We start from the raw sequence: 24,052 nt of genomic DNA, 5'->3' as shown, positions 1-24,052 counted from the left end.
GCCAGTGTATGCAATACCGATATCATGAGTAACTATACAATAGCAAACTTGTCCCCTATTGGGACCTTACAATAAGAAACCAATGTGTGCTGCCTTAGTGACCTTAGAATAACCAACCCATGGTTGTAGCCCTTATACCCCCAGCTGACTGTCAGGTAACAAACTAGTGCCCTAAAGTGACCCTACAATAACAAACTATCACACACTTTCCCACCGACTAGATTAATGGGCTGGGGTGTTGTGGACACTAGGGCACATAGTTAACAGCCCAGAGGTCACCAGTCTGAGGTCATAACAGAACAGTCAGGGCATGGCCCTATCAGACTCCAGAGAATCTGCAAAATACCTTATTACAAGGACACGAAAAGGAAAGGAAGGAAGGTGACTGTCTATTGTAAGCAGGCTGACTCTATTGAGATAACACAGCCTGACTGCTCCCTTGTGTAAAACAAGGATAATTTCACTGACACACAAGATTATATAAATATATCAGTTTAGGATACATATATCAGTTTGGGAAGAAACTAAAATCCACATAGTTTACCTGTTCATATGATATTCTTTTAGAGTTAGAGAACAACCCTGGCAAATACAAATTTGGCCATATAGTCACAATGGCATATAATCAACAATACAGCATGTAAAAACCATGTCAAATCTGTTTTGAATCAGAAAACATTATATTAACTGTTTGCCAAATATAATTTGTATTCATTATTGATTAATGCAATAATGCATAGAAACTGCAGTCAGAGAGTGAAAAGCATTATACACGTATAATGAAAAGATGACCCAAAGATAATATGTTATTTTAAAGGGCAAATGTTTTCTGGAAAATGCCTGTGTCTGTATCCTCTGCAATTCCAAATTCATTATTTCTCAGCAGTGTTCAAATGTGTTCAGGTTGCCTTGTCCCTCAAGTGTTGGGCTGCAAGCCACTCCCCAGTTACACCACCATGAAGTGGCCTTACTAAAGCAACAGGCGGATTGACTTGTAGAACGAAATGAATTGCAAGAATGTTTAAATCAGTAATTGGTCTTTTCTCAGTGTCCATTAGTCCTTTAGGTAATATTATATTTTTATGTGTGCTATTCAAAGTATGGGGCAGTGCACCCACAACAGAAGGAACAGTCCCCTGCCCTGAAGAGCTTGCAATCCGTAGAGACAAAGATAGATAAATAGCAGAAGAAAAGAGCTACAACATGCCATAAATATTAAAGTAGAGATAACAATCAGTTGATATAATGGGCAATGGTACAATAGCACAGTTATTTGTACTGCTCATCCATATGGAGATAGTGAGATGCAATTATAAATAATGTTAAAAAGCTACATTACCCATTGACAGATTCTTCCTCCTTTTCTCTCTTCTGTTTATTATACCTCACCTTTGACAGTACATTTCAGTTAAATTATGCTGAGTTAATTTTTTCAGTCACTAGGAACATCCAGAAGTATTTTGGTGATGTAAAAGGCATGAAGGAGGGGTTGAAAATGCTGTTATTTTTCTAGTAAGAACAGCATTTAGCACCAAGTTCAATAGTACTGGGTCTGTAAACACTGATTATGCTGGTGGTATTCAACATGTTATTGCCTTGCAAGGATATTGTATTAAAAATGAATATTGCAATATAATTGTATAGCAAAGGAACTTAAAACTAAAAATATTGAATTTCTACATGTGTTTCAGTCCTCTTGACATCATGAGCCATTTAACGAGTTTGAATAATAAATTCTGACAGGCTTATTGTGCTAAGACTGAGTCCTTTAAGCATGTCCTCAGTTTATGTTGCTGGGTTCATCTGGATTTGAATTCCATTTTTCTGAAGTATTGAATCTTGGTGCTAACACGGTATTGGAGTTACTTTTTTCCCTTGCCTTGCTGATTTCTTGTTTGGTTGTTTAAGGTAACATGCCTTCTGTTAGCTAATTGTAAGTGGCCTCCCTGCTGATTCTAAGTATTCTCTCACATTTATATCTGATATTAAATACCTCCAGATGCAGCAGAGTTGGGATTTTTTAATGTTGTAATAAGACTTTTCAGATTTAAAAAAATGGGTTAAGTTTAGTTTTAGGATTGAACCAATTCTTATTTTATATAAGCAGCTCACCTGTCACTACCATAGCAGGAGGTATGTTCTACTTTTTGTACAATCTGTACTAGTAATAGTACCCAGTTATTTTAATAGCAATCCTTATGTTTCATGCTACTTTCATTGGTTTTCTGTATTTAATTGAAGAGCCTTTAAGTAGTTGTTCAAGTAGAGAAAATGGATTGTTTAGGCCTCTGAAAGCTTTTCAGTGCTATGGCTATTAGCTATGAATCAGCAAGTTGAACATAGTACACCTAGTGATTCACAGATAATAAAGTGACTAATGTTGTTAGGTTGATCTCTGGTGTTTCTTAATTTCAATATTTGCTAAACTGCCTGACTAGACAAAGTGAACTACTTTAGGAAGAACTATATTCTTTGTGTTGCCTAAAACAGTTACATATATTATTTTTACATCAATGCTTTAGAAGCATTTGCTGTGAAAACAAAGTCTATGGATATCAGTACTTGGCCCTTTTCTCTGCCTGTAAAATATTTAAACAATATGAATTTTGTCCATCTTCTAAAGCCTTATCATAGAATATATATTTTCCTTGGACAAAAATATCATCTCATAAAAAAAAATTTTGTTTGTTTTTAATACTATAAGCTGTTCCATCCAGCCATAAGAATGGAGCTGCTGAACAAATTAACTATGTTAAGCATTACAACATCCGACTTAGATGCTTTGCTACCTATTGCCATTCATGATTATAATGGACTTCCAATAAGAAAAAAGCCACCTAGGCTACTAGCCAGTAAGAAATGTGGAAGGGAGAGAGGGCTTATCTGAGGAAAATGGGCATCCAACTCTGGGCTGCAAAGATATGTTTATCTCTGCTTGGGATTCTTAGTTATGAGGTAGTGGGATGAACAAGTTTAGTCTTTTCTCACAAAAAATGATAATGATTCTCCCCATTACCCAATCATCCAGTGATTCGATAAAGGATACCAAGCTTCAAGTCCATCTTCAGAATGAGGGAACCTGAACTGGCATCCCCCTCATTCCAAAGAGAATGCCTTAACCCTAAGGTTACAGGCAACTCTAGGGTATGGTGCTCTTAGATTATAAAATGGTTAAGACACTCTCCTGGGAGGTAGGAAATATGGCCTTGGACCCCTTCAGGGTGAGGAGGGCCTAGAACCCAGTTCTGTTACTTTCTGCTTGAATGCTGCAAACACTAAGCTATCACATAAAGTATGAATACCACACTAGCATCCCATTTAAAGGGAAACAGTGAACCTCACTTAGTTCTTCGGAAAAAATGCTATTTGGTGCTGGACCTTTGGAAAATATTTCAGGCTTTTGGTGCTGAGGGTATAGATGAACTCATCTGAAGCCTTGATTTAGGTAGGTCAAGTCCAGAGTAGGGCACTGCCTCAAACACATCCTTATGCTTCTTAGGTAGCTCCAGGCAGCTTCCTGCTCCGTATGTGGGGTTTTTGGATTGCCTTTTTGAGCTTCTCAACATGCCCCTTGCAATGCATAAAGGCGCACATGTGCTTAACACAAGTTTCTTGTTTCTACTTTGTGGGGCAGGCTCCAAAAAATTAGATTTAACTGCACTTAAGTGGTACGGCTAAAAGGCCTTTTGGTTCTCAGTCTTAATTCCTATCCCCAACTAATTAGCTTGCTTTGGATATCTGTTATCTATATAATTTTATACTTAAAGCACTTTAAAACAATCATTGGTTCTGCCATATATTTGCTTAGTGGTGGCTTGGCCTCTAAAGGCAAAGCTGCATTGCATCTGCTGTCATGAAGCACACATGGAGTGGGTATACTATGCTTCACTGCGGATCTTTTTAGTGCATTCTTTTGATAGCATATATATGTTTTAACTCAGTGGTTATAAACTTATAAATTCAAGGGACCCTTCCATAATGTTTCTGAGTTGAGCAGCACTCTGGTTGAGCACCACTGTAAAATATCAGTTTACCTCCTTAGATTTTGCTGCTCCACTCCCTGCCTCTTCCTTTCCCCATTGGCTGACTGTTCAAATATAGGAAATACAGATTTTGCAAAACTGAACGTGGCCCTCCTCTATACTCAAAATGTCCCCCTGCAGGCCGCTGCCTGCATTTCCTATTTACAAACTGCCAACCAATAGAGGAGCATTGCACAGCAAAGCAGGAAAAGAGGGGAGGAAAACCCACTGCAGTGAGGAGCAACTTTTATTAGACCAACTTAAACAGTTGGAAAACAATTTTTAAGCAAGCTTTTGGGTTCAAAAACCCTTCGTCAGGCTGAGGAAGTTTCAGCAGTTGGTATGACCTGCTGGAATGAAATTTACTCTGGTGAATGAATGAATGCACACCGGAAATCTATCAAAGACAGGAATACCCAATTACCTGTGGGGGGCACATTTCTCACAGGAAAACCACTCTCCCCAATCTCTCAGTCCTGATCCTCAAAGAAAACTTACAGAACACTTCCCAGAGACGAGCCTATGAACTCCACTTCATCAACCTCCTGGATACTAAAAATCATGGAGTAAATACAGTAAAAGCTACGCTATCCGGCATCTTACAAGCTGGCATGCTCTACTAACCAGCATGCCAGCTTGTAAAATAAGGTGAAACCATAAGTGCCCACCACGGCACTTCCAGTTTCTCTGATCCCCCATGGCCGGGGGCAAAAGCAGCTGAGCCCCCGTGGCCCAAGGGCATAACAGGCTGCGCACAGCTGTGTGGGGCCTGCCTCCCTGTCCTGCGGGACAGGCAGCGATGCGGCAGGTGCGACGGTGATGCCACAGGAGGGAGAAGCCTCTGGCTTCTTTACTTTTCATTCCATCCAGGAAGAGCACACACCAACTACTGAAACTTCCTTAGCCTGATGAAGGGTTTTTGAACCCGAAAGCTTGCTTAAAAAATTGTTTTCCAACTATTTCAGTTGGTCTAATAAAATATATCAGATTCACCCCAAGAACCTTGTTCTCATACTATGAAATGATTTTTCTTTCTCTCAGTGAAGAGAGACTGAGATAACTAGGAAGATGATAACTTTTGAGATTAAGATTCACTGGGAAGATTATGCAATACCAGTCCATGAAAGATCTCTTGCATATGCTTTCTAAACCATCTGGTATAGGCCATTGTCTGGAACAGAAATCTGAATGATAGGGACCACTGGTCTGAACCAACAGGATAATTTCATTAAGGGGTAGTTTATTTTTGTGCTACTGTTGACTAAGGGCAAGATTACACATTACAATTAGACCATGTTAAGAGCACTTAAAACTCACACCTTAGCTCCTTAACAAGTGCTAAGTCCCCTCTAGGCATCTTAAAGTTGTGCCCCTTCAGGTGAGGATTATCTTTGAGCTATGCTACCTAACTCATTTCAAATCAACTTCTGACGTTCACCTGGGATAAAGCCACCAATCTGCAGTCCTCGACTACTTGAGCAACTCTTCTGTGTCAGCCTGATCTAATAAGGAGTGGAACACCCACCTCAGCTGTGCTGAGCACACTCAAGAGTTGAGAGCACTGAGCATTGCAGGATTGGGTCCCATCGGCGCATACTAAATACTGAACAAAAATGCTTGCTTTTCTTTTCTTTTATTAAAATCACATTTTGTTCCCATAACCTCTGCTAAAGTCTATTTTCCGTTAAGGTTTTTAAATAGCTCGTACTTGTGAGTTTATTGTTACAGCATCACTTAGAATGTAAAAAAGTATTGGTGTTCAGTAGCATTTCTACTCTGTCATTTCCTTTATTCCATCGGTGTCTCCTTTAGCACTTGTGAAGCTGATCATTTTGGGATTCTTTCAGAGGTGGCACTAACAGCATATTCTCCCCATCAATTCAGAATGCCTAACCTCTTCATTTTATTCACTACACAAAGAGCCCATGCTTGCTTAATCAGAGGGCAGGATGAAAGTGCTGCTGTCTACTCACTAAGTGAATCTCTTTCCTTTGAAAAAGCAGTGTATGCAAATATGATGCCCTGTTTTCTTTCAATGAAACCTTATTTCACGATGTAACAACACTAGAAAACTTTCCTCCATCTTGCTCACTTCAGCAAAAACTTACGGAAATTCCCAGTATGTGAGTAACAATTACAGGCCTAAATTGTGCTAAATAAATTAATCCACTGAAGTCCACAGTATGACAAAAAGAGATGATGCTGTACTCATGCATTACACAGATGCCTAAATCCTGGAATAGTATGATTTTTCTACTTAAACAATCAGCTGATAAAGACAATAATATTTATGTTTCATCCATTCATTTCATCCTTCCTGTGCCAACATTGGCACTGAGGTTGAAAATTATTCCCTTTTACTCATCTCTGCCATTTGTTGCTGCTTCCATCTGCCTTGGGATGTCAAGATTGACAGCTCTATCCTCCCTGTTAAGGGTTCTCATGAGTTTCCTTGTTTTTTTCATACCAGTTGGTTTTTCATTTGAGGCTTCATTTGTGACTATCTGTTGGAATCTGGAGCATATGCCCCAAAGATGCCCAGGATTTTTCAAAGGCATCTAGTTTCTGCCTAATGCTTTGGTAGATCTCCATCTCTCACAGCTGTATGTCAGCACTGAGATTGCACTGAGTAGAAAATTCCCAGTTTTGGTCTGATGCACTATGCAGTGCCCAGAAAACATGAGGAGCATTAACTGTCCTGCCTTGTAAACAGCCCAGTGGTCACAGAAACTATTTATACCAGAATGATATATATAGTAACCTTTTAATACATTAAAATGATTATTTGTTTATTACTTATTTGATTTATTTATTAATTTACTTGAATACAATATATCAAGATTATAATTAGGTTTCAAAGTAAACTCTGTATAAAACAGTCAAGGCTGCTGCTCTCTCAGAGCTATTGATTCAGTCTGGAAACCTGTGTGTTCATAAAAATAATGTGGAGGTAACTTCCATTTGTAAAGGTTTTCATGTCAGTCTGGCTATATTATTTTTAAATAAAAGTTTAAATCAGACATTAAGGCAAGCTTTATAAGCATAGGCTACTTATATTTTGAGCTTTTCATGTTTATGAAGAAAATTTTGAACTTGATGAAAGGAGCAGAAGAAAGTGAACTTGGGGGGGAAAAATTACATGTTGCTTTCTAAAGTCATGGTTTAAGGATATGTAATTATGGCACAATGTAATGCTGTGCAGAAGTACCTAAGGTGGCTTATGTTCTGGGCTGCCCACTCTGCCTGAGCTAATTATACATGCTAAGACATCCTGACAAGCAGGGTAAATAAATCTGGGTGAAGTACTCTACTAAACACTGTCGCTGGTACACAGGCTAACTCAGGGGATCTCTGCATTGTGCCATAATGGCATACCTTTAAGGTACTAGAAGATGCCTTCTGAAGAGCTTTGAGAGGACTCTTCTATTGAATACCAGAAGGTTTCAGAGAAACTTTTCATGGAAATATTTATAATGCCAGAACCAGGATTTTATGCCTTTACTCCCCTTGAATACTACCTTTCAGTTATTCATATTATGTTGCTTATGGGGTATCAGAACCCAGGCTATGGGGCTACCAATTATAAGAGATCAGATTTCACCAAGACTATCCAGTATTACTTTCCAGCTGGTATTTTCTGTTTTTGGCAGGTGGTGATGGTTGGTCTTACAGAGCCCGGTCAGTTAGGCCTTGGGGGTTTCTGTACACATGTGTGGAGCCTGCTCTGATGCACTGGAAATCCAGCACATCAGAGCAGTCTTGATTAATTGAGTCTGCAGGAGCACGGAAATTGACATGCTCCAGCAGCTTCATACAACATGTGTATCAGTGTCACCACACGTCACCACACTGACAAAAAGGCAGTTGTACGCTTTGAAATAAAACATGTCCAATGAGCTTTAGTTCAAAGTGCCCTGCCAGCATTTTTTCAGCACAGGGATGCACGGTAATGCTGAAACATGTGATGCATGGGCACTTATGAGTAGCACAACTCGTTGATGAAAGTGCCCAGTGCTGCACTGGAAGCACGTGTAAAAATGCCCTGGGTTTCCATTGTGCTAGCCTCTGTCCATATACTTAACAAAAGAGGTCGATCCCCAAAAGATTTTTTAATCCAAATTTCTAATGGGAAGATAAATCTGTCCCACACCAGTTCTGCTGAAACTATAACCCAGCCTAGCTATATCAGCCTTACAGCAGCACTCTGAGCTGAGCTCATTGCAGCCAAGGAAGACGCAGGAACTTCTGGGTGCATGGGAAGCAGTAAATAAATCCTAGGACCAAGTATATCTCCAGAAATCTGCTGGACATGCTGGGTAAAATGCATAGACTCTTCCAAAGTGGGGCAGACCTCTCCCTTGGGAAACTTTATAAGGGAATCCTTATGGAGATATTCTTCCCCTGGGACTCTGCCAGGAGTTTCCCTAGGCCTTGGCTATTTTTTCAAGCACATGGATAAGGAAGTCATTATGGGGATCATGGTGATGTGAATATTAGTTTCAGCTAATGGAACTTCAAGGATGTTGTTTTGAATCTTGTTGGAGAGGCCAAATGCATCAACTTTATAATACGTTCAGTCTGTAAAAGCATTTGTCCATAGAACTCAAGCCATTTCACAAAGCCAGGTCTCCTGATAATGGAATCAATTAGTAGAGTTCAGAATACCAGCAAATGAGAGCTGGCAAAGCCAAACAGAAGCATTTTCTGTTTTATAATTTATTTTTAAAAATATTAAACCTTTTGGCTTGTTTCTTTCAAGCCCATCCCCCTTTACTCGCTACTTGTTTCACCACCAGCGTGTCTAAATTAATGATGTATTTGGCAGTCAGACAATTGATCCAATTGGCTATAATGTTACATTTAGAAACTGCTCATCAGTCCTGCAGCCTACCCATTTTTTTACGCCTATGTCATGAACACAACCATTGAGCAAGTCAGCATGCCTCTTCCCTCCACACACGCAACAATATTTGCATCTACACAGTGAACATATTGTCAAACACAATGGGTGCAGGGTCCTTCACCATGGAGCAGACAGTTGATTCTGAATAAATAGTGGCTCCACGACTGACATGTGAGCACTGTTTTCATACAGTCTAGTGTTATACAATCCTTCCTGGAATGGAGTGGGGCAACTCTGCAGAAGGCTAGACTTTCTTCTGTAGAGCTCAAGTCCTCACCACTTGTCAATACTCAGTTATTCAGTTCATGATCTTGAAGGTGGATCTACATTTCACAAGATGATTTACTGCTACTAGTATAATAAATATTGCACTGGCTTCAAAAATACTTCTTTCAAGAGGCTCACAAGCACTTCAGGGAAAACCAGGCCAAAAAATTAACAAATAAAAGAATCATGAAGGCAATGGGAAGTTTTGCTGTCTAATTGTACTGCTTTCCAAAGCAGCCCAACCTGACTTTCCATTCTTAAGTTTCTTATGTAAACTACACTGTTTAGTTTGCCCACAGCGCTCCAGAAAAGGCAAGACAGCCACATCACCTCCTACAGTGATGGAATAACAGCTGTGCAGTGCTGGGGGGCTGCGCTCCCATGACAATGTTACAAATTGCTTGCTATCTACTCCCCTGCTAACTCCACAGGTGTGCCTTTGCCATTCTCCCTTTGGGGTGGTTTTGTTCACCATTCAGATTCACAATGATTGCTGCTGTGATCTTCCTTTGACTAGACGATACAAGGATAGGGACTTCCTCCATACACCTGGCACATAGATGGTGGTCTGTAAAAAAATAATGGGCGTGTCTACCTGTGTTGCTATGGCGAAGTTGTTACTGTGCCATAATTTAGTATTTCCTTTTGGAAGTATTAAATCATGGCACAGTAACAGCCCATACTCTGCTGTGTGATTGGCGCATAGTTATTTTTAGCAGCTACTCTGCCGTAGCGGTGCGCTATGCTGGGGAGCGCATCACTACAGCGAAGTAGCTGCTGGCCACATAGATTCCTACTGTGTAGACACCCATGGATGCTATATCACCATAGTGCATTGCTACGGCAACTTAGCATCATGTGTAGATACGCTCAATGAGTAGGATGTGTATGTTCCTCTACTGGCTGAAATCAGAAAGCTCAGATGTCATAGGCACTCTAAATTGCTAAATGCTATAAAAAGATCTCCTTTAGTCCAAACAGTAGGAATATGTGTCATTCTTTTAAACAGAAGAAAATTGGGTGTCTGAATTGCCATGCCATACAGTAATATCAGTTAGTTTCTAATAGGACTCCAGATTTATCATATTTGCAATAATATTAAATAGAATTGGGGCCAACCCATTAGCCCTTTGGATGGCTAATGCTTGTTAGCCATCTCTGCTTATTATTATGAAATTTAAAAATAGTCAAAGTCAACGTATTTATTAATGTTTAAAGTAAAGTTAAAGTCCATACTTGACTAAATTAATCTAGATTAAGTAGAGACCAAAATGCTAGATGTTTAATGTCTTTTTCTGCAGCATCTTGTATTGGTTTCCTTTGAAAATTTGGTATCAGACTAAATGGACAATTGATTGCTTTCTTTGGGTGTGGCAATCCCTCCTATGTTGCTACCATCAAATACTGTTTGCTTCAAGAATGTAACTTTAGTAAAGAGTTCATGACAATAACTGGGAGATTTCTAAAAGGGAGGGGAAAGGTTAAAAATAGCAAATGAGAGTGCTGAAGTTTAATTTCAAGTTCAAGAGCTCTACAGCAACAAAGCCTGCTGTAGTGCTGAAGACTTCATTACCAGTGGGTGTTACTCTACAAATCAGGAATCATAAAGGACAGGCAGAAACTAAAAGAGGAGGAAAAAATGTACCTAATTTTGGAAGACTTTTACAACTTTAACTAGATATTGATCTGGAATGTGTCTCAAATTAGAACAATGGAACACTTTGAATTAATGACAGCCTGAGAGTTAAAGGTTTCTTAATCATCAAAATGTCACCAGCCTTTATAGCCTACATATTTTTCACTTTTTAAAATCTTTATTAGACAAATATAAAAAACAAATGGTGAAAGTGCAAAGTTGTGGGACCCTCCCATGGGCAGAGCAAGAAATACTTTTCAGCAACAAAAAAGACCATGTCACCAGAAATTAAAACCTCCCTCCTCCATGACCCTAATGGGGTTACATATGTACAGCCAGCTGTCCATCTTCCACCTTGCAGACTACCTCCTCAATGGCCGAATGTGACACAAGCTGGTACACATTTTGTACAAATGCAAATGTGACATGTGCCTGGATCAGAACATGGAAGAGTTGGAGGGTGGCATTGGAGCCAGTGTCTACTACTTTTCAGTTGCCATCTTGGCCCTGCCCAGCAGGATATTGACTAGATTAATAATATACATATATGTTTTCCTGTATGTGTATGTATGTGTATATATATGTAACAGTCACACACACACTTGGGCTGTATATTGTGGGCTTTTTCATGTGTGTTTTTTATGTAGGGAAGATGGCCCCAGTGTTTTGGCAATGGGCTCAGTGCATGGTAAGCTGGGGCCTGTATGTGGGGAGAATATATAAAACCCTCTGGATTCATTGGCCAGGAGAAGCAGAGGATTCTTCAGGCCAATTGGTTGGGAGAGGAACTGGAATGTAGTGCTCCCTGATTGGACAAGGCCAGAGTGATGTCTCCTACAAGGAAGAAGGAGTTTGCAAACAGCAAAAAGGGAAGCTCAGGTAGAAGGGAGATAGAGGGAGGGAGAATTGTCCAAGTATCTGAGAACTCCTCTCTTCTCCTTTTGTCCCGCCCCACTTTTTCTTTTGAGGTTTTAAGGGACTAATACTAGGGAGAAGAGTATTGGTTCTTGCTGGTCTGGTGTTAAGCCTGTTAGTTTAAACAGGGTTGGAACCTAAGAGTTACTAAACTTCTCCGTTTTGGACCGGGGTCAAGGTTTGCACCTTTCTGCTCCCTGTGAAGCTCTGATCCAAACTACCTGTAGCTCAGGCCTAGAGAGTAGGCCTAGTCTTTCCCGTTGTTTCTTTTTATGGTCCTTTGCTTTAATCAAGCTGTGTGGTTGGGCCAGCTGTAGCCATTAATCAACCTGGCTCCTTTTGGAGTTTTTCCTGCAATTTGGTTTCAGCAGGCCATACAATCCAGCCCAGAAGATTTGGGGTGCGTACATGCTGTCTGGAGCTGCAGTCACTCCCCACACACACATACAGCCTCTCCGTGGGAGCAAATATTGGCATGCTACCATTCTTCCAAGAGCAACGAGGGGCCTCTTACACTGCAGAAGGACCCACACTCTCTAGCAACTTCCCCTGGTGCAGTGCACCCTATAGGCTATGTCTTGTAGCTAGTAGTGTTTTAAATTGCATTTGGTGTTTTACTGTGTTTTCTGTAATAAATCTGTCTTTTGTGTTTACACTGCTTGCAAGGAGGGTTTTTTTATGTGGGACACCCTAGTAATTCATTTACTGTTTATTTATTCATTTAGTGCTACCTCCATTTTCCCCTACCCCACCCAGGGTAACTTGCACTGTGCCAGAGTATGTGTGCACAGGCATTCCACAAGGACAAGTAGCAGCAGCACAACTATGTGCCATTGGTATTTGTCCCTGGGGAAACACACTTGTCTGCTCATCAGGATGTGCCCAGAAAGGCCAAAATGCAAAATGAATTACGATTAGCAAGGGATATTAAAGGCAATAAGACAAGAAAATAAATACTGGAAGGAAGAGGAATACAAAGAACAATATAGGACCAATATTTAATTGGAAGGGAGAATAAATGATGGATAAAGTAGAAAAGATTCAAATGCTTGATGTCTACTGTGTGTCAGTCGTCACAAAATGTTCAATTGTGGCCAGATATTAACACAATGTTTTTAAAAAGGCAATGAGGTTTGCCTGTCTTATGGGTAAATTCAGCAGTGGCTAGGAGTGGCCAAAATGGAAGGTAACATTTCTACAACCAATTCAGAGAATGATCATCAGCTTCAAGAGTTGGTCAGGATGGCAAAACAGCACTGGTTTATGAAATCAGAATTTTCAGAGATGACAACCTAATCGGCATCATCTGAGTGGTCATTATGGTTAACAACATGAATGCTGGAGAAAAGATGGCAAAATCAATTTTGCTGCAGAGCAGCAAACTAGATCTGGCCCTGACAGTTGGAGATCTGAGAAAGACAATCATAGCACCTATCTTTAAAAATGGGGAAAGGAGGACCTGAGTAGTATGGACAAGCAGGCCTAACTTTGATACCTGGAAATAAATTATTAAGCAGTTTGTAAACACCTAGAGGATAAGCTGATAAGAAAATAGCAACTTACGATTTGTCAAGTGCAAATCACATCAAATCAATCTAATTAACTTCTTTGAAAAGATAACTGATTTAGTCAATAAAGGAAAAGAAATAGGCATGACATATCTTTAATACAGCTCTTGACACTGTTCATTATGATATGGCATCAACAAACTAGGTAAATATGATCTAGATTATATCCTCAAAAGATGAGAGTATCATACAAGTGTGTTGGGAGAAAATTAGGAAGGCCAAGGCATGATTTGAGATGTAGCTGGCAAAGGACATAAAAGGCAATAAAAGGATTCTACAAGTAGGTCAAGAGTAAGAGGAATACCAAAGATACAGTAGATCCCTTACAAAATGCAGAAGGCAATCTAGTTATGGATGAGGCAGAGAAGGCTGACGTATTTAATGCCTTTTCAAATTCAGTCTTCACAAATTGGGGCAGTTACCAGATGAATGCAGCTAGCAGCAAAGATAGGGCAAAATTGGCTGAGGTAATTTCAGAGCCTTTGGTATCCTCTTTGAGAACTCGTGGAAGTTGGATGAGGTCCTGGATTATTAGAAGAGGGCAAAATCATGCTAATCTTTAAGAAAGGGAAGAAGAGGGATCCTGGGAACTACAGGCCAGTTATCCAGACCTCAATATTTGGAAATATCATGGAACAGGTCCTCAAGGAATCTGTTGTGGAGCAGCTAGAGGTGATCTGGAATCTTCAGCATAAATTCACCAGAAGCAAGTCATGTCTGATCAACTTGATTTTCTTCTCTGACAAGGTGACAAACTATGTGGATGGAAGGAAAGCAGTGGACGTGACATACCTTGACTTTAGCAGGCTTTAGCATGTTTTTTTCTCCCACCACATTGTTATTAATAAGCTAAGGAAACAGAGTTTAGCTGAAAGTCCTACAAGGTGGATACAGAACTAGTTGTATCATCATACTCCACAAGTCATCATTCATGGCTCAATGTCTAGTCAGAAGGAGATATCAAGTTGGGTTCCCCAGGGGTCTGTCTGGTATTTAATATCTTCATTAATGATCTGCATGATGAATGGCCACTTAGCAGATCTGTAGATGACACCAAGTTGCATGGAGCTACAGACACTCTGGAGGAAAAGGTTAAGGGACTGAGTGGGGATTTGATAACAGCCTTAAAATACCTTAAGGGTCATTGAAGAGAGGACAGAGATGGGCTTTTCTCTGTGGTCACTGAGGACAGTTCTAAGGATGATGGCCTCAAGCTGCAGGAGAGGAAATTTAGGTAGGTTGGACATTAGGAGGAACTTTATGACCATAGAGATGGTCAGGTATTGGAACAGGCAATTTGGAGAAGCTATGCAATCTCTGTCACTGGACATGTTCAAAAACAGCAATAGTTGGACACTTGGCTAGGATTGTTTAGTCAGAGATGATCCTGCCTTGAGCAGGGGGCTGGGTCAATGACCTTGTGAATTACTTTCCAGCCCTGATTTCCTATGATCCTATGAACTGTTTGAAAATCTGCATTTGAAGTGTAGATATCAATGAGTTACTGTCAAGCTGGGAATGTATTTTAAGGTGGGGTTGAAACAACATCCGTCCTATGCTAGTTCTGCTCATTGTTTTAATGAATTACTTGGATGATGGAATAGGGAATATGTTTATAAAATTTGTGGATGACATCAAGCTGGAAGGGGCTGCAACCACTTTGGAGAAGAGTATCAGATATCAAAATGATTTTGATAAATTGGAGAAATGGTCCAAAATCAGCAAGATGAAATTCACTAAAGATGAATGGAAAGTACTATCCAGGCAGTTCTCAGACTTACGACACAATTGGTTCCTGAAAACTGTGTCTTAAGTCAAAATGTTGTAACTTGGAACCAATTTTCTCATAAGAAACAATGTTATAAATGGGGGATTGGTTCCTGAACCCTATTTTCACCAAAAATACCCCAGAATTTTGTACTCGATCAATTATAGATGAGTAATATAGCTACATTTACACACACACACACACACACACACACACACACACACACACACACATATAGTAAATAGCAATCATATTGATTTGGAAGGCCTTCTCTGAGGTGACTTTGCTGGACTTTTTGAAGGGCTCTTAGTTGGACTTTTTGAAGAGTTCTTGGCTGGAGTCTTCTCAGGAGTCTTGGCTGCAGGTTTTTCTGGAGTCTTGTCTGCTTTTTTTAAAAAAAGTGTCCAAGGAAGTTTGGACAGATGTTCTCCAGGGAGATGAGTGACACAATGAACTTGTTTGCTGGCATGGCATTGCATCGGATCAAGCGTTGTAAGTCGAAACTGGCATTGTAAAGTTGAAACAGGGTGTCAATTTATAAATGTTGTAAGTGTGAAATGTTGTAACTTGAAACATTGTAAGTCAAGGACTGCCTGTACTATAAATGACAATGTGAGAAACATCTGTACAATGACAATTGAGAAACACCAAGACAGAAATACTGCAGAAAAGGATCTGCAAGTTGTAGTGGATCATTAACTGCATATGAATCAACAATATGGTAATTTTGCAACAAAAAAAAATCGAATCTCATTCTGAGATGTATTAACTGGCATGTATGTTAAATATGAGAGAGAATTATTCTACTTCATCTCAGCACTGATAAAGCCTCAGTTGGAGTAATGTCTGCAGTTTGGGGCACTACACTTCAGGAAAGATGTCTACAAAGGGCAGAGGGTTAGAAACATGATCCATGAGAGAACATTGAAAGAAGTGTTTTTGTTTAGTTCCAGAGAGAAGTGACCAAGAAGAACATAACTATCTGCCAAAAGATAGAATATTGTTATAAAGAGGGTGGTTGGTGAACCACTTTTCATTGTGTCCATGGAGAGGGGTGGAAGGGTAGAATTAAAAAAATTCAAACAAAACAGCCTTCTTTGTAGGAAAAAAAGTTTAAGTGAGATATAAGAAGGAAAAAAGGTAACAATAAGGATAGTGAAACACTGGACCAGACTACCTAGAGGGCTTGTAGAATTCCCCACACTGGAGAATTTTAAGAACAGGTCAGGCAAACATCTGTTGGAGATGGTGTGGGTTTAATTATCTGCCTGTGATAGGGGCAGACTAGATGATTTCTTTAGGGCCCTACAATTTTATAAGTCTATGATTCTATGATTCAACTGTTTGAATTTTTTGCCTTTGAAAATAAAATGAAAGCATTAAGTTTCACTCAGCTCTGATGTTAACCTTCCAAGCTGTATTTGCATAAGACTACTGTTGTTGTAACATCTTCTTGGCTAGCATGATTTAATATGTGATATTTACATTCAATGTTGCATCAGCCCATAGCAACTGTTTCTGGCCTTGTTCTCTGGCAGCAGTTAATGATAACTCATGGATCTGTTTTGGAATGCAATCACATTATTTCTTCCTGACAAAGAAGATAATGAGCTAATTTCAGCCCTGGTGTGAGCCAGGGCACCTCCATTGGCTTCAGTGGAGCTACTTGAAACTGTTCGGTGTGAGCGAGGGTGACAGAATTGGGCTCTTGGTGGTTATTTCTCAATAATGAATCCCAGTAATCTGATTGGCAGACAGCCACTATTAATCATTCATAGGGGTTTTCATAATCAATGTTGAGTTATTTCTCAGTTAACTCAATAGAGAGTATGCAAATCACTCTACTTTGACATTAGTGGAGTTATGCTGATTTACATCAGCTGAGGATCCAGTCCACAATATCTTGAGGGTACTTCCTTTTAATTTGATAATAATCATATGTTGGGCTAATATACTACAAAGTATTTGGTCATTTTATTCAACTCAGGATAAAATTATTGCCTCATAAACAGCACGCACTTTCAAGTTATTATAATAAAAATGTATTGTATATATAAAAAAGAGTAAAAGAGCAAAAAAACCACATTAATATAATTTTTAATATATGTTTCATTGGTTCTTATTTCCATTATATCTGATGACATGACTGAAAAGAGTAAACCATGGGTATGACCCAATAAAGGGCAGGTAAACTCAAATTCCATTTCTTCTTAAAGGCCCTATATATTTACTACAGTTACTGCAAGGGGGTAGAAAAGCTATATAAATCCTGTCATCCTCCAAAAGGAATCTGAGATTAAATCAAAAGCCATCTGAGAAGGTAAGGTATTTCTTCAACTGTCCTAGTGACTCATTAGAGAAACTGAACACCCAGATCTCAGAATATAAAAGCCTCACAAAGGAAGTGATATACACTCACTTGTTGCTTACATTTAAAAGAAAAGCTTCATCTTATTCCTGGTTAATGTTTTATGGGAAGAGAGCCAAAGAGTGAGAAAAGGTGGAAAAACCCATAGACTTAATTCTGCATTATGTTAAGCCAGTTTTATGCCATTTCAATCCTACTGACTACAGTAGAGTTACTTCAACATGAAACAAGAGTTGTGTAGGCTAAAAACATGCCCTCCAGAAACAAAAGGAGGAGCACTGGAATTCTGTTTTTTCAGTATCTTATCCAAAAGAACCTAACAAAAAGATGGATCTTTTTTTTAGCCAAATAAAATATGCACTGTATATAGATATTCTTATGAAATAGAAAATCCAAATGATCCAAATTCACACTGCAAATCTGAAGTAACTCCACTGACTTATGTAGTATACATTTACATTTATAGTTCAGATTTTCACCCCTGGATTCAATTTGGACTTTGATTTACCGAAAACCACACTACTATACTCTGAATTAGTTATACTCAGAATCAACATTGCTGCCTTATCAGGAACTTGGCTGTCAGTTACAGGTTCTATCCAAGAGAATGATTACGCCATATTCTGGCACAGAAAGCCATCAGGAGAAAGAAGAGTAGGGAGTAGGCTTTGCTATTAGAAACAGCTTACTATCTTCCTGTGAAAGCCCCATTGCTGTATCTATTTGACTTATAATGCTCAGCGTACACACACAGAACGGCTTCATTATATAGTTTTATGTCAGTGCATCTACCCTTCAAGTTAGCAATGAAGACAAGAAGAAGAGATTGGGAAAGAAGAAAACCTGAAGAAGAGATTGAGAAAACTCACAGAAATGAGACAGTTGGTAATACTTGGCAACTTCAATGCCAGGGTCGGATTTTCAAGAATTTGCTTGCTATTCTGAGCAAACATGGAATTGGTAATATGAATGAAAACGGCCAGCAAGTATTAGAATTCTATGCAAGTCAATATCTATGTGTTACCAATAGCTACTTTGCTGTAAAAATCACAAGACATTGTGGAAACATTGAAGATCAGGGCACTGGCACCAATTTGATCTAATATTGACCAGTGCAACCACCTGAAATAAATCTGGCACTCAAGGTCTTATTACAGTGCTGGCTGTGACACTGACCAGGCCTTAGTCTGCTGCAAAGTCAGACTCAATGCCAAAAAGATCTACCACAGCAAAACTACCAGTCCACAGACTGACATCAGCCAAACAAAAAATATAGAAGATGCAGACTATTCAATGAAGACATTGTGAAAGCAAGTTTACCTAACAACTCAGCAACTCAGTTTTAAGCTTGGGAAAACTTAAAAACAAACATGTACAGTGCTGCTGTGACAGTGTTTGGCAAAAAATGCAAGAAAAAATGCAGAATAGTTTAAAGAGCACTTTGAGGCTATGTCCATATGAGTACCCATGTGCAGTATGTGGCACTGCAGACCCATCTACAGCACCACACACTGCACATGCAGGTGTTCCCCACTCTGCTACCTTGCAGCGTTGCAGGGAGGAGGAGGTTGATTATGGGAGATCCTGGGGTCAAAAAATTCCTCATCTTAAAAAAGCAGGGTGGTACAGTAGTGGCAGCATGTTCTGCCCCAAACCAGAGCCTGACCTGCCAAAGCTACACTCTGGCTCCTGGCCAGGTTCCCAGCTGCAGGAGCACTGCAGCTGCATCTCCCTGAGGCCCTCAGGACTCCAGGTAAGGCTGCTGGGGCCAGCACAGTTAGCCCCAGCCTTCCCTACCCCACCTGGGGTAACCTGCTGCATGCCAGAGCACATGACATGGATGTTCCCTGGGAACAAGTAGCAGTGGCACAAGGTGTGCCACTGTTTCTTGTCCCCGGGGAAACAAATGCCAGTGCTCATGTGGATGCAGCCTGAAACCCTCCTATTGCTGGTTGAGAACAAAAGGACAGTGCTAGCCATCTACAAGAAATTTCCCAACACCATAGCCCTGGAAAATTTGCAAAAGGCTAGAAGAGAAATGCAAAAGAGGCTAGGAGGTGTGCCCAAGATTTTTGGCTGAAACCTTGTGATGATATTCAGAAAGCAGCTGACACAGGTGATAGGGGCAGAATGCATGAAGGCATCAAATGAGAAATTGATCCAGTCAAGAAGAAAAAGGCTCTGCTGAAAGACTTAACCAGAAATGTCATCAATGATAAAAACAACTCGAGTGCTGGATTGAACATTATGGAATTCTAGACTCCAGGGAGACAGAAATCAAGCACAAAGAGCTCAAAGGATTACCACAATTTGAAGTTATGATCTATTTGGACAACGAGCCTACATTAGATTTGCAGAAAGCCATTAAATCAATTCTGGGAAACAAGGCATCCAGCAATTACCACTTGCCTGCTTCAGTCTACAAATGTGCCAGTGACAAATTACTTCAAAAGCTCTATGAAGTTATACTGCTCTGTTGCAAAGAGAAAGTGGTACCTCAAGATTTCAAAGATTCTCAATTTAAAGTTATACAAAAACAAGGCAGATAGAAGTAACTGTGATATCCATAGAGGTATCTCCCCACTGAACATCATTGGAAAAGTTGGCACTAATGTTATGGTTCCTAGGTTGCAGTCTCTAGGTAAAAGAATCATACGAGCGTGCACGTGTGTTTTGCAGTGCCTCAGAGGCTTTTGAGGACCTCTTGCATATGATTTGGTTCTCTGTGCTCCATGTTTGAAGTGCAGAGCCAAATTTAGATACCAGGAAATCCTGCCAGCTGCCAGCCAGGCTCTGTGCACCTGGATTGCATCAGGTGCAGGCCCCAGCCTTTCCTACCCCACCCTAAGCATTTTTCCCTGCACTAACCCCACATGCAGGGGTGTGCACTGGGGCAAAAAACAGTGGCACAGATTCATTCCCCACAGCAGCTGCACACCCCTGCTTGTGGGAATGCAGCCAATGTGTGCAAAAATTATACAACTTCAATGTAGAAAGATGGGACGAACATGTAGAATCCAGTCTGATATGGAGGAAATATCCAGTATTTGGGTGCAGTTCATTGTGAAGTGACTTTGAACTAGAGGATGAAAGCAAAGTGAGAAAAAAGGAAGCAACCCAAGACAACACATGGATCCATGAAATCTGTAATAAGCTGTGTCCCTCTCTAATTGGGCTTGTCAGCCATAAACAGATTCATCAGGTATCTGACTAGATTTCTCTTACATGTACACCATGATCCAGAGGCAGTTGGCAGTTGCCTATTAGGGGTGTGCGAAGTGGGCCCTATTCAATTCGGATTCGGCCCAAATCAGGAACAGTGATTTGATTTATTGATTCAGATCACTGTCCCTGGTTTGATTCAGTTAAATCTGAATCTGAAGATTCGATGCTGATTCAGAGAATCAGTGATTCGGACATAGACAAAGCTTTAAAAGATTTTTCTGCATAATTTGAAGTAGAAGCTGTGGCTTGTGAATGCTGCGATGCTTGGGCGCATAGAGCGTCCCACAGCAGCGTGGCGGGGGGCCCTCCCCATGCTTGGCGATGAACCCAGAAGTGGACTGGAAGTTCTTCTGGTCCACTTCCAGGTCTGCCAGAGAGTGCGCTGCCCACCCTTCCACACCTCCCTGGCTCAGCAGTTGGCCACAGGAGTACCCCAGGTGCACACACCAGACCTAGGAAGCACCAATTGCAAACCTGGGGGGAGTGGACCCGGAAGTGGACTGCTTCTGGTCCACTTCCGGGTCTGCTACAAAACATGCCAGGGACCCCCCCCCCCCCGTGCTTCTGTGGGACACTCCATGCACCCCAGCATCACAGCATTCAGAAACAGCCTGCTACCTAAAGGTTTATAAAAAAAAACATTTAAAGCTGTCTCTATGCCCGAATCTCCAAATCTTTCCAAATCTCTCCAAATCAATTCAGAAGGTTCTGATTCAATTCAGAGATTAAAGGGTCCTTTGATTCCATTTGGATTTGGAGATTTGGCCACTAAATTGGGCTGAATATCTGCTGAATCGAATCAGGAACCAAAGCTTCACACAGCCCTATTACCTATACATTTAATTAAACTGACGGCAGAATTTGGCCCATCCCATAACTTTCTGTAATGAAGAAATTTGTTGATTTCTTAGATGAGAATTTTTATATCTACTCAATAGTTTGCAGAGAACTCAGATACTATGGGTGGGGGTTTAGGTGAAATCTAAAAATGTAACAACTGATATTACATTGCTGGAAGCCATAAAACTGGGGGACTATGAAAGGTGTTTGAAGAGAAGTTGAGGTCTGATTTGTATACAAACAGTAAGTGTGTTAAATATTCATACAGAAACCATCCAAAGCTTGTCTGGCTTCATGGTTCATTTTTTAACCTCAAAATTAAGTTTGGGTTTAATGCACAGTGCATTTTACAGACATTTTGAGCAAATTATGCCTATATTATAGTTTTGCATTGAAATGTTTATAAAGTTAAGGCTTTCACATAATTTTGATGCACAATTGGATGAAGTTCAGTTTCCGTTTATTTTTTTCATTTGAGTCTGAAACGTTAATAAAAACTTGAGGAGTGATGGGGCAGAGATCAAAGTCGCAGAGACTGAAATCAAAAAGAAAATAGATGTGAACATTTCTGACCTAGAACAGAACTGTTGAATTTGGTACAATTTAAAGAAATGAACTTTAGGTGCATGAAGCTTTGAAGATGAGAATGTACTTGTACTATTTTGTGCACCTTGACATTTATTCTTTTCAAACACTCATTTTATGTTAATAGAAAATATTTTTTAAAAAGCCAGACCATTGGCTGATTTTGAGTAGCAATGCCAATTAGCATCCCTTGAAGTATTGACCCTTACATGAATATGACTTATATTATTTTTCATCCTTAACAAAATTCCACCCCTGATCCTGCAGATCTTCCCAACTTCAAATTTAGTGCAACCACTCACCTGTGTAAGTGCTGCATGATTTATTTATATAATTTTATTTTATAAAAACATGGGAGAAAACCATGAAACAGTTCTTGGAATGCAGTATATAACTGTTGACTATTCTGAAGGAAACTAAGTATACATAACTATAATCTCTTGTACCAGGGTATTATCCTGCTGATTTATCTGGTAACAGTGATTTCCTGGAATGAAGTCAAGACAACAGTTTTACACATTGTAAAATGGCCTGAAACTAATTACTCTGCCAGCTCTGAAGAGAGTCATTGGCTCAAGTCTAGGCAACAACCTGCTATTTTCAATGCAATAAAATGGTCCTAAAGCTGGGCATGAAACATGATGTTTTGAAGATCAGATGATGGTAAGAAAGTGAGTTAAAATATTAATTAACATTCTGATCCTTGTTTCATGTAAGGCCTTTTGCAGTTTTGCCAATGATATCAAGGGAAGAAGGCAGGTGCCCTAAGAAATATTGTGCGTATCATTTCCAAGTCCAAAATGGGATGTAAAGCAACACCTTGCTTATATGTACATGCATTTTTTGTAATTGTTCTTAATTTCTGTAAATTATGTTCTTTTAAGTGAAATAACATGCTATATAGTAAGTTCCTTTCCTGTTGCCACTTCTGCCACTCACAGTCAGATCTGCAGAACAGTTCTGTATATTGGTTCAGTGATTCCCATAAACCTTGTCTACTTATACAATTATATTGAAAAAGAATATTTAAAAACTTATCTACAAGTTAGTTACAAATTCAAACACTCTGAAGTCATAAAATTTCAGAATTGCCATTGCCTGTGCGCTCTTCATTTGGTTCTCTTGTACATAAGTATTATGAGAGCCTTTAAAGACATGATCACATCCTATTTTTTTCTAGAGGATCCCTGACTCATTCAATGCACAGAATGAATGATGATCAGGAAATGAATCAGTTGAGTAGTGCATGAGAAAACAACTTTATTTTAGTGTAGGTTTTTAAATGTAATTTCTTAGGGTTTTTTAAATAAAAAGGTAAAATTCCTGTTATGTATATTCATAACATATACAGACATCCATTCATTGAGGGCTGGCTGGCAAAGAAAGACTTGATTTTGCTAAAAGTTTTGAGCTTTCTAAATTTGTTTCATTCTACCTGCAAATGGAAATAAGACCTTTTGAAATCTTCAAGAAAATGTACTAGAATACTCCCTACACCTACCCCAGGATAACCAAACCAATAAACTAGTGTTTGGATCACTCAGATATGCCCTGTGGGATGTGGGGAATTCAGGGGTTGATCAGAAGTTCCCTCCTAGTTTTGAAAGACTTTTCCAATGAAAGTTTTGTTGAAGCTGATGCATTCCTGCAATACGCTTTTTATGATGAAAAACTGGTTAATTGAAGAATTCCCAATCAAGGCCAGAAGTATCCTCACAAATATATAAGGCCTTCATTGCTGCAGCTCAGGCTTCTATTACTTGAGATACAGAACTGTGCCACTAGCTGAACCATAGCTGAACAGAATATGGGAAAACAAAATGCACCTTTAAAATTCCAGGGCTTCCCCCCCACCCCCAAGGATCAAAGAGGAGGTGAACATCAGTTCCAAAGAAGAGCAACTTGAAACCCTCTGGGTCAAATTATGGGGGTGGTGGTGGTGGTGAAAGAAACCT

Source organism: Crocodylus siamensis, chromosome 1, assembly GCF_052110815.1.
Source record: "Crocodylus siamensis isolate JL-2025a chromosome 1, ASM5211081v1, whole genome shotgun sequence".
Classification (NCBI taxonomy): Eukaryota; Metazoa; Chordata; order Crocodylia; family Crocodylidae; genus Crocodylus; species Crocodylus siamensis.
Note: the sequence above shows the minus strand (reverse complement) of the source record.